The 12,378-nt window shown below is 38.2% G+C and overlaps 1 pseudogene; it reads right to left on the reverse strand.

The window, feature by feature from the left end:
* Positions 1 to 2,768: 2,768 nt before the first annotated feature.
* The window catches only part of LOC132174258 (uncharacterized), a 15,095-nt pseudogene continuing 5,485 nt past the window's right edge, over positions 2,769 to 12,378 (reverse strand).

The raw sequence follows: 12,378 nt of genomic DNA on the forward strand, positions 1-12,378 counted from the left end.
CCTTGCTTAATCAATAACATAGCAGATTTTTTTTTATTTTTTATTTTTTATTATATATATAACAAAACAACACGAATAATTAAGGAAAAAGACAGAGAAATGTCTACCCCACCCCCAAACTAAAATGACACATTGTCCCCAATGGGTCCAGAGATACAATACCAGGTGCACGGCGCAAGTCGGGTGTAACATAGGAGAATGCTCCCCCAAACTTGAATGGTAGACACTTGCCCTGAAAAACACAACAGAAACAAACAAACAAGATAAAATGGTAAGGGAAAGAATGAGGGTTGCCTCCCACAAGTGCTAAGTTTTAAGTCTTCAGCCAGACTCTCCACAAAAGACGACAATCACTCAGAATAACTCGGATCCTCCAACAATGTCGTCTCAATCTCCTTACTCCTCAACTCTAAGAATGGTTTTAATCTCTGTCCATTTACCTTGAAGGTGTTACCATTCTGAGGATCCTCAATCTCGATGGCCCCATGAGGAAAAACTGTCTGAATGATAAATGGGCCTGTCCACCGAGATTTCAACTTGCCTGGAAAAAGATGCAGCCGTGAATTGTAAAGAAGGACTTTCTCACCAGGCTCAAAAGATCGTCTCAAAATGCTCTGGTCATGAGCCTTCTTCATCTGTGCCTTGTACAACCGCGCAGAATCATAAGCATCATTCCTCAGCTCCTCTAATTCATTGAGTTGGAACTTCTTTTGTGAGCCAGCCTTCAAAAGATTGAAGTTCAGCTGCTTGATGGCCCAATATGCTCTATGCTCCAACTCCACGGGAAGATGGCATGCTTTCCCGTACACAAGCCGATAGGGTGACATCCCAATCGGGGTCTTGAAAGCTGTCCTATATGCCCACAGTGCGTCACTCAATCGCATAGACCAATCTTTTCGATTGGGGGTTACCGTCTTTTCCAAAATATGCTTGATCTCGCGATTGGAAACTTCAACCTGTCCACTCGTCTGTGGGTGATACGGGGTGGCAACCTTATGTGTGATGAAATACTTCTTCATCAACTGCTCAAAAATTCGATTGCAAAAATGCTTACCTCCATCACTTATAATTGCTCGAGGCGTACCAAAACGAGCAAAGATAGTGTCTCTAAAAAACTGGACCACAACTCTGTGGTCATTGGTCTTGCATGCAACCGCTTCCACCCATTTGGACACATAGTCCATAGCAACCAAGATGTACAGATAGCCAAAGGAGTTCGGGAAAGGTCCCATGAAATCGATGCCCCATACGTCAAAAATCTCAACAATCAAAATGGGACTGAGGGGCATCATATTCCTCCTAGAGATACTCCCTAGCTTCTGACAACGCTCACAAGATATACAATAAGCGTGGGCATCTCTAAAAAGGGTAGGCCAATAGAATCCACACTGCAAAATCTTGGCAGCGGTCTTTTTAGCAGTGAAATGGCCTCCACAAGCATGATCATGACAAAAGGAGATGACATTGGATTGGTCATGCTCAGGGATACACCTCCTAATGATCTGATCGGGACAATACTTGAACAAGTAAGGATCGTCCTATAAAAAATGTTTCACCATGGACAAAAATCTGGACCTATCTTGTCGCCTCCATTGCTAAGGCAGTTGGCCGGTGACGAGATAGTTCACTATGTCAGCAAACCATGGTGCGGGCTCATGAGCAATGTGCATCAATTGCTCATCAGGGAAAGTCTCCGAAATGGGGCTGGTGTCCTCAGTGTAATCCACAGTCAATCTAGACAAATGATCCGCCACCACATTTTCGGAACCCTTCTTGTCCCGAATTTCTATGTCAAACTCCTGAAGTAGCAAAATCCATCGGATCAGACGAGATTTAGCATCTTTTTTGGAAAAAAGATACTTCAATGCTGCGTGATCCGAAAAGATGGTGACTTTAGATCCTAGCAAATAGGATCTGAACTTGTCTAGCGCAAAAACGACTGCCAACAACTCCTTCTCCGTGGTGGAGTAGTTGAGTTGTGCATCGTTCAGAGTCCTGCTCGCATAGTAAATGACATGGGGGAGTCTATCAATACTCTGCCCCAAAACAGCTCCAACGGCATAATCCGATGCGTCACACATGATCTCAAAAGGTACACCCCAATTGGGTGGCTGAATAATGGGTGTGGACGTCAAAATGCTCTTAAGGTCCCCAAATGCTCTCTGGCAATCCTCGTCAAATACAAATGGGGCATCCTTCACCAACAACTTGCACAAAGGCCTGGCAATCTTGCTAAAGTCTTGGATAAACCGCCTGTAGAATCCTGCATGGCCCAGAAAAGAACGAACCTCCTTCACTGTACGTGAGGGTGGAAGGTTGGAAATCAAATCCACCTTCGCTTTATCAACCTCAATCCCCCTATGAGATATGACGTGCCCCAATACAATACCTTGCTTGACCATAAAATGGCACTTCTCCCAATTGAGCACCAGGTTCTTCTCCTTGCACCGTACTAATACCAAAGTCAGGCGGTGCAAGCACTCATCAAAGGATGAACCAAAGGCAAAAAAGTCATATATGAAAATCTCTAAGAAATGCTCTACCATGTCAGGAAAAATACTGATCATGCATAGTTGAAAAGTAGCGGGTGCGTTGCATAACCCAAAGGGCATGCGACGGTAGGCAAAAGTCGCAAAAGGACAGGTAAACTTCGTCTTCTCCTCATCTTCGGGGTCCACAGGGACTTTGTTATATCCAGAATAACCATCCAAGAAGCAATAATATGCGTGCCCAGCCAAACGTTCCACTATCTGATCAATGAATGGGAGTCAAAAATGATCTTTCCTTGTGGCGGCATTTAGCTTGCGGTAGTCTATGCAAACTCTCCATCCTGACTGAATACGAGTTGGGACCAACTCGTCATCCTTGTTCTTTACTACCGTCAATCCAGCCCGCTTTGGCACAACATGAATTGGGCTTACCCACTTGCTATCAGAGATGGGGTAAATGATCTCTGCATCCAACAACTTTATCACTTTAGTCCTCACAACCTCTTGCATAGCTGGGTTGAGCCTCCTCTGTGGCTCCCTCGATGGCTTGGCATTCTCCTCCAAATGTATCTTATGCATCACCACCGAGGGACTGATCCCCTTGATATCCTCAATAGTTTAGCTGATAGCTTCTTTGTGCTCTCTTAAAGCCTCTAACAATTTCTCCTCTTGAGCATCAACCAAGTCTGAAGCTATAATCACAGGCAATGAATCTGCTGGACCTAGGAACTTATACTTGAGAGTGTCTGGTAGAGGTTTAAATTCCTTCTTGGGGGGATCAGGTACTACTGTCTCCTTCTCACTACTCACCATAGAAGCAGTCTCCAAAATCGCATCTGCTTGCTCAAGCAACTTGTCCAAGTCCAAATCCTCTCTGAACTAAGCAAAGCATGCCTCCAAGGGGTCCTCTATGCTTGATTCATTCATCGTCTCCTCCATAATCTCCTCTATCAAGCATACATTTCTCACTTCATCATACTCCAATGGTTGTTTGCTGATATCAAAGATATTCAGCTCCACTATCATATTTCCGAAGGAAATCTTCATCACCCCTGTCCTACAATTAATCAGGGCGTTAGCCGTAGCTAAAAATGGTCGCCCTAGAATCACCGGTATTTGAATTCCAACATTCTGAACCGGCTCTGTGCCTAGCACAATGAAGTCAACGGGGAAGTAAAACTTATCCACCTTGATCAAGACATCCTCAATGATTCCCCGTGGTATCTTAACTGACCTATCAGCCAATTGAAGTGTCATGGACGTGGGCTTTAATTCTCCTAAACCTAATTGTAGGTAAATTGAATAGGGTAGGAGATTCACACTTGCCCCGAGATCTAAAAGCGCCTTCTCAATTCGACTGACTCCTATCGTGCAAGAGATGGTAAGACACCCAGGGTCCTTATACTTAATGGGCAACTTGCACTGAAGGATAGAGCTAACTTGCTCGGTCAGAAATACTTTCTTTGGGACATTTTTTCTTCTCTTAACTGTTATCAGATCCTTCAAGAACTTCGCATATGAAGGCACTTGTTGGATGGCGCCCAAAAATGGAATATTGATTTGGACCTGCTTGAACACTTCTAGAATGTCCTCAAACTTCCCTCCCTTCTTGGGTGCTTGCAACCTTTCAGGGTAAGGTGCTTTCGGCACAAATGACCTAGGAGGGTCCTCAATAACAGGTGTGGCTGTAGATGGCTCGACATCTCTCTTCTCATTGTTGCCACTCTTTTCCCTTTCTTGCCCCGCAGGGTCTTTTTCTTGCTCAACCACTTGATTGTCCACTTGTCTCCCTGACATCAGTGTGACAATCGCTTGCACATGTTCTTGCCCGTGTGCAGGACTTGAGGAATTCCCAACCATGTATTGACCTTTTGGGTTGGGCACGAGCTGACTGGGTAACTTTCCATTTTCTCTCTCACCCAAGTGATTGGCTATCTGTCCAATCTGACTCTCCATCTTCGCAATTGCTTGGGTGTTAACCTTGGTGGCATTCTTCACTTCATCAATTGCTTGGGTGTTTGCCATGGTAGAGTTTTTGAGCTCTTGTATGGTCTGGCTATTCGATTGTATGAATGCCTTCATTGTTTCTTCCAGCGATGATTGTGATGAAGATCCAGAAGGTTGCGCTGGTTGAGCCGAACGACCATGACTCTGAGCATGTGGGGGAAATCCTTGGTTCATTGGTTGGCTCTGTTTCCATGAAAAATTAGGGTGGTTTCGCCACCCTGGATTGTATGTCTCCGAATATGGTCCGCTTGCTTGCTTCCTAAAGTCATTGAAAGCGTTCACTTGTTCCATTGAGCATTCGACGAAAGCCGGTGAAAATGGACAATTTTGTGCTAAGTGTAAACGATTAGCACAGATTGAATAGCCATCAACATTGAATGTGTTGGCAGCATTTATGGACTGACCCACTACATGAGCTTCAACCTTCTTGGTCAAGGCATCTATTTTTATCCTCAAATCAGTGTCCTCCTTAACCTCATAGATGCCACCTTTCTTGGGGATATGAGCAGATTTATCCTAACAACTCAAAAAATCCCACTGCTGTGAGCTGTCGAATAACTTGTCTAATGCCTTATATGCTGCATCCCCTGTCAAACTTAAGAATGCCCCCCCATTCATTGACTCGATCATATTGCGATTGGATTGGGTCAATCCTTGGTAGAAAAATTGAACGAGTCTCCACTTCTCATATCCATGTGGAGGGCATCTTATCAACAACTCCTTAAATCTTTCCCAACACTCCGAAAATTTCTCGTCCTCCTCTTGAGTGAAGGAACTTATTTCCTTTCTACATTCATTGACCTTTGACATTGGGAAATACTTGTTATAGAACTTGCTTAACAAGCTTTCCCAAGATGTAATGGATCCGGGTGTGTTGGAATCCAACCATGCCCGGGCTTTGTCGTGCAGAGAGAAAGGAAACAGTCTGAGATGGACAAACTCTTCGAAAAAATTTTGAAATTTGAAAGTGGCACATATGTCCTTGAATTTCTTTACATGACTGTAAGGATTTTCAAGTTCTAGGCCATGAAACGATGGTAGGAGTTGGATGACATGTGGTTTCAAATCGAAATGAGTAGCATTGGTTGGTGGCAACACTGATAAGTGCCAAATATTGCATATTTGGACCCCTTTATTTACATTAGTTAATCCTTTAGCTGTGTCATTATTTAATATTTTGTGTTAGTTTTGTGTTTTTAGTGTTTTGTAGGTCATTGAAGAAAAATTGCAGCTTTAAAGGGAAAAATGCGAAGTTTGGAAGAAAGCATACTTTGAGAAGACCTAGATTGTGTGGTTAAGTCTAACCAAATCTAAGGAAAGGTTAAATCAGATTCAAGTTCAGATTGAATAAGATTTTGGATCGGATTCAAATTCAGATTCTGCACATATCTTAGTATTTTGACCATAACTCTCCGCTCAAATATCGGATTGAAGTGATTCTAACGGCATTAGAAAGCTAGCTCAAAATAATACAATTTGTTGTGAAATAGGATTTTCATAATTCGGACGGTTTCTATGTCAAAATCGCCCCGTAATTAAGAGACACAAATTTGGACGAATCCTATTCCGATTTCAGACTTCTATTTTGACTGGGAGACAGACCTCCGAATTATCTAGGTTTACTTGGGCTTCTAGGACTTCCCTAAGCCTATAAAAAGACTTCTTTGCGTTAAAGAAAACGGACACAATCCCAGAGAGCAAAATTCTTTTGTTTAGTTTTTCTTTTGGTTTAGGTTTAGGTTTAGATTTTATTTTTTATGTGGAGCTAAATTCCCAACTAAGGTTGGGGATGAAGCCTCACCGATGAAGAACAACATCACTTTTATGTAAGTTTTTATTATTCTGATTTTATTGGGTTTTATATTTTAATTGTTTTACTTCTAATCAATTGTGTGGAGTAATTCTTGGATATCTCTTGTGATTCAAGGATACATGTGATGATTTGAGATAATTTCATATTATTGATTGCTTGGCTTTTAACTCATAAAAATTGGATATCCCTTGTGATTTGTTCTACGGATACATCTGGTGTTTCAATTGAATTTGGATTCCTTTTGTGATTTGGTCAATGAATGGATACATGGGATGGTTTTGATTAATTCTTTGAAGTATAGTAAAACATATCTATGATTTAATTTGTGAGAACTTCGGATTCATATTGATGAACATAAAGTATGTTGTTATGATTTGGTGAGTGTGAATTCCCAAACCTTAGTACCTTTATCCTTAGATTTACTTATTTTATTTAGTTTATGTTTATCCTTTAATTTTCAAAACTCAAAAATCAAAAACCCTTTTGGAACTAGATTAGGATTTAATTAGTTTAGATATAAATTGCTCTTTCAAAAATACAATTCTCTGTGGGATCGACCTCGCACTTGCAATCCATTAAATTACAATTGATTCGTGCACTTGCGAGTTAAATAAATTTGCACAACAAGTTTTTGGCGCCGTTGCCAGGGAATTGTTTATTTTTTGAAACCAATTTATTTCTAAATTAGTTTTATTCTTCTACTAGTTATAATCAAGATTTTATTTTTCTGCAATTTGTTTTGTTTTATTTATGTTACTAATAAAAAAAAAAAGATTTTTCTTGTTGTTTTTTGTTTTGTTTGGCTTGTTTTACAGTTCTGCCGCAGCACCTTCCGCACATTGGCGCGATCGAGCGCACTCATAGCAAAAGCAGCAGTTCCGTAGATCTTTGCCAAAAATTTACTTTTGGTCCATTTTGTGAGTTTTTAAATTTTAGTTTTCATTTTTTTTTTTTTTGTGTTAGTTGTTATTTTAGTTTATTTTATTTTTTTTAAAAAAAAATTAAAATTAAAAAAATATATATATATTGGTTAATGTTTTATGTGGGATATCTGCATGCTAAAAAGTGAGGGGAAGCATGAATTTTCATTTTAATAATTTTAATGCATCTCCTAGTTATAGGACACCAGCTCCTACCAACTACCCTCAAAATTTTTACCCACATAAACCATGTTCATTTTGTTTCAATCCTTATCATGAGGAGAACAATTGTCCAGATCTGCGAACTGAGCTCAACGACTTATGGGACAAATTAGATCAAATCAGAGCAGCTAGATCTAACTTTTCATATGAAGAAATGAACACCAGTTTCTCTAACCCGGTTTGATTCAAATTTCAATTGTTATAATCCGGACTGGAGCAACCAATATGATTTCTCAGGATCAGCTCAGGCTACAGGAAATTATGCTCACCAATTTGATGAATTGCATCATTCAGAATATCCACAGTTCGATCATCAAGCTCAACCTCCTATTTATCAGTCTACCACTCAAGTGCCTGCACCACAGTCATCACTGGAAGACATGATGAAAGCATTCATGCAATCAATGGATAAGAACATACAAGAGATAAAGCAAGATATGAAGAATACTACCCTGAGCAATTCCCAAGATATACAAGAGCTAAAAGGTTTCACCAATCAAGCCGTACAGGAGATGAAGAATTCCAACATGGCTAATGGTAGAGACATACAAGAACTTAAGCAGGCCATGACCAAGATAGAAGGACAGATCGGTCATCTAGTTGCTGACTTCAACAGAATAGAGGAAGAAGAGCTTCAAAGTCAGCTGATGGCTGAAAGGCACTACATGATGGACGAGGATGATTCTGAAAATTCTTATCATGAGCATGCCCAAGTCACCATCACACTTGAGAGTGAGAAAATTGTAGATAACAAAGAGGAGGAAGAGAAGGATGGGCAAGTTGAGCACTCTGAGCAAGTTGAGCACCATGAAAATAGTGAACTCCCAATGGATCCTAATCTGCCCAGTGACATGGAAGTGAGTACTGAAGCTCCTGCCTGCATCACTGTCCTTCTTGAGACACATCAAGAGCCCAAAGCTTCAGCGCCTAAATATCTCAAAGAGCCATCTTATGTCAATATACTCAAGGACTTGTGCACACAAGCACACAAATCTAGGAACCACTTTCCTAAGACGATCCTTCAAAGCAAGAAATTCTACATAAGATGGCGAAACATCTTTCTAGAGGGATATGAAGTTTTGAAGAAGAAGGGGTGGAAGGGATTGGTTGGACATCCGCATGATAGGGGGAAGCACTGTAAAGTTTTCTCCTCCAGTTTATTTTCTGCACTTCACTTCAAAAATTCTTTATTTCCTTTTTCATTACATGTTAATTTTATTTGTTTTTATTTCTAATAGCAATTAATCTTTTGATATTGTTTCTATGAAAAAAATATTGCTGTTAGTTTTTATTGACAGGTGTTTTGGTGTTTAAGTTTGGGGGACGCCCTAGCCTTGTTCACACTCAGATTTCTTTATTTCCGGTAATATATTTCTATACTACACATTGAGGGCAATGTGTAATTCAAGTTTGGGGGTATGGAAAAACACTTTGTCTATTTATTTTTGTTTTTATTTGTTTATTTTTATTTGTCATTTTGTGTTAAAAAATTTGAAAAAAAAAAAAAATTTTGTGCTATGTTGTTGTCAAGTTTGAGTTAAACTATAACTGTGATTTGCATTTCATTAGCTTGCTTAAAGGGTTGAACATCATCATTATGTCATTAGAAGTTTGAGTCCTTTGACTTATTTTTGGGTAAAAGAGATTTCACTTGTTTTGAAATAAATTTTTATGAGCACATTAGCATGTTTTCTGTGAGGTATGATGTTTGAGCTTAAGCTTGTTCTCTTTGAGATTTGTTGGATGACCTATTGATGAATAACCATTGGCTTGCAAGATATATATAAAAAAAAAAAATAAATAAATAAATAAAAAAGAGAAGGAAAAAGAAAATAAAGATCATGTTGAGTTTTTCACTGAGTAACCGGACCTCTTGCCTCGTTAAGCATTGAGTGTTCGCGTCAAAAGGTGTGAAGTTCAGTGTTGATTTATGATATGGCTAATCTGACTTCGTAGCCTTTTTGACTTAAGTTAATAAGCCCTTAGAGATGTTCTACATCTAGTGCCCTAAAGCCACCTGGCTTGGGAGTCATTGGCCTAACACTTGTTACATGAGTCAATTAGAAAGCTTAAGGGAGTTAGACATTGCAAAGCCTATTAAAAAAAAAAAATGCATATCTTGCCTCGGTTGTTTCATTTGTTAGGGATTCTTTCAAATTTTATGGAACTTGTCTTGAGTTTAAGCAGAAAGCTTCATGATTGTATGCTAATTACACTTTACACTTTTTAGAACATATGAGGTCTCAATTGTCCATTTATGAGTAATTTGATTTTGGATTTCCTTTTGACTATTATGATGGTGTTTGTCTTTTTAAGTTTGCTCATGAATAAGAACCATGGTTCATGTGAAACTTCTTTCTTGTTAACAACATAGTACACAATGTTTGTGGGTATCATTCCTGTTAAGCCCTCACGAGACTTCACTCGTCCACTAGGGATGCCTAGGGGTTTAAAAGGCTTGTTGCATATGCTAAATGCAATCGTCTCTCCCACGAAAGAGGATTTATGTTTCTTGCTTTCATTTTATTTTTGTTTTGTTTTGCTAAGGGACTAGCAAAATGTAAGTTTGGGGGTGTTTGATAAGTGCTAAATATTGCATATTTGGACCCCTTTATTTACATTAGTTAATCCTTTAGCTGTGTCGTTATTTAATATTTTGTGTTAGTTTTGTGTTTTTAGTGTTTTGTAGGTCATTGAAGAAAAATTGCAGCTTTAAAGGGAAAAATGCGAAGTTTGGAAGAAAGCATACTTTGAGAAGACCTAGATTGTGTGGTTAAGTCTAACCAAATCTAAGGAAATGTTAAATCAGATTAAAGTTCAGATTGGATAAGATTTTGGATCGGATTCAAATTCAGATTTGCACATGTCTTAGTATTTTGACCATAACTCTCTACTCAAATATCGGATTGAAGTGATTCAAATGGCATTGGAAAGCTAGATCAAAATACTACAATTTGTTGTGAAATAGGATTTTCGTAATTCTGACAGTTTCTATGCCAAAATCACCCCGCAATTAAAGGACACAAATCTGGACGAATCTTATTCCGATTTCAGACTTCTATTTTAACTGGGAGACAGACCTCCGAATTATCTAGGTTTACTTGGGCTTCTAGGACTTCCCTAAGCCTATAAAAAGACTTTTTTGCATTAAAGAAAACGGACACAATCCTAGAGAGCAAAATTCTTTTGTTTAGTTTTTCTTTTGGTTTAGGTTTAGGTTTAGATTTTATTTTTTATGTGGAGCTAAATTCCCAACTAAGGTTGGGGATGAAGCCTCACCGATGAAGAACAACATCACTTTTATGTAAGTTTTTATTATTCTGATTTTATTGGGTTTTATATTTCAATTGTTTTACTTCTAATCAATTGTGTGGAGTAATTCTTGGATATCTCTTGTGATTCAAGGATACATGTGATGATTTGAGATAATTTCATATGATTGATTGCTTGGCTTTTAACTCATAAAAATTGGATATCCCTTGTGATTTGTTCTACGGATACATCTGGTGTTTCAATTGAATTTGGATTCCTTTTGTGATTTGGTCAATGAATGGATACATGGGATGGTTTTGATTAATTCTTTGAAGCATAGTAAAACATATCTATGATTTAATTTGTGAGAACTTCGGATTAATATTGATGAACATAAAGTATGTTGTTATGATTTGGTGAGTGTGAATTCCAAACCTTAGTACCTTTATCCTTAGATTTACTTATTTTATTTAGTTTATGTTTATCCTTTAATTTTCAAAACTCAAAAATCAAAACCCTTTTGGAACTAGATTAGGATTTAATTAGTTTAGATATAAATTGTTCTTTCAAAAATACAATTCTCTGTGGGATCGACCTCGCACTTGCAATCCATTAAATTACAATTGATTCGTGCACTTGCGAGTTAAATAAATTTGCACAACAGCGGCTAAACCGAATTGTGGGGTATTGATGTAACCCTTTCCAAGGACAATGGTTTGATTGCATTTAATTTCTAGTTTTTTAATTTATGCATGTTGATTGTATAACTCTGAGGATTGCTACAATTGATTTCTGTTCTTCATATTAAATGCAATTGTTCTTTAACTCCAATTCAATATTAGTAAAATTCTTATCTTGTCTTAGAAATTATTTTACTATTATTGAACTCAAATCATTGTTATTTTCTATGATTATAAGAATGATGGCTATACAATGGTTCTTACTTGGCATGCAATCAATAGGGTTAGATAGACCATACCTAGGAAAGACGGATCGTGCTACATCCTAGTTTAGTGTAATTTAGGTAGACGATCCGTGCCAACCGAAGATAGGTTATGCTATTCCGTTGATTATATGAAATTATTTTCATATGTTTTCTTGTTTAAATTATAACATGCATAGAATGAATTACTAGAATTAAATATGGTTAACCATTGATGTGCGAATCGTGGTGAAATCAACATCCTACTCTCTCTGTTTCTCATATATTTACTCTCTTTATTTTCATGCACTTTGAAATTACACAACAATTCGTTCTCTTTTAAATTAAGTTAACTTTAATCTTTTAAATTTTGATAATTAAACCCCTGCAGTCCTTGAGGTTTGACACCCTCAATATAGCCCTATCCTACAGGATTCGTATTGTTACAAGTGGTTATTTTTATTATTGATATTTTTGGATACAAAAATATCACATCAATTTTTGGCGCCGTTGCCGGGGACTGCTTAATGGTTTCATTATCTAAATTTAAGGATTGATTTTAGCTTAATAATTTATTTTTCTGTTTTAAGTTGCTAATTTTAATTCTGTTGTGTTTGGTTTTTATTTTTTTTTAGAATTTGCAAACAGGTCCGTAGCTGCCTTCTGTCTGACTGCGATCGAGCGCACTAACGCAATTCAGTAGGAATCAAGCCAGCTGTGCTCGAGCCCTCCCCTCCAGCGCTCGCACCCACC

This window comes from Corylus avellana, chromosome ca3 (assembly GCF_901000735.1).
Source record: "Corylus avellana chromosome ca3, CavTom2PMs-1.0".
NCBI lineage: Eukaryota > Viridiplantae > Streptophyta > Magnoliopsida > Fagales > Betulaceae > Corylus > Corylus avellana.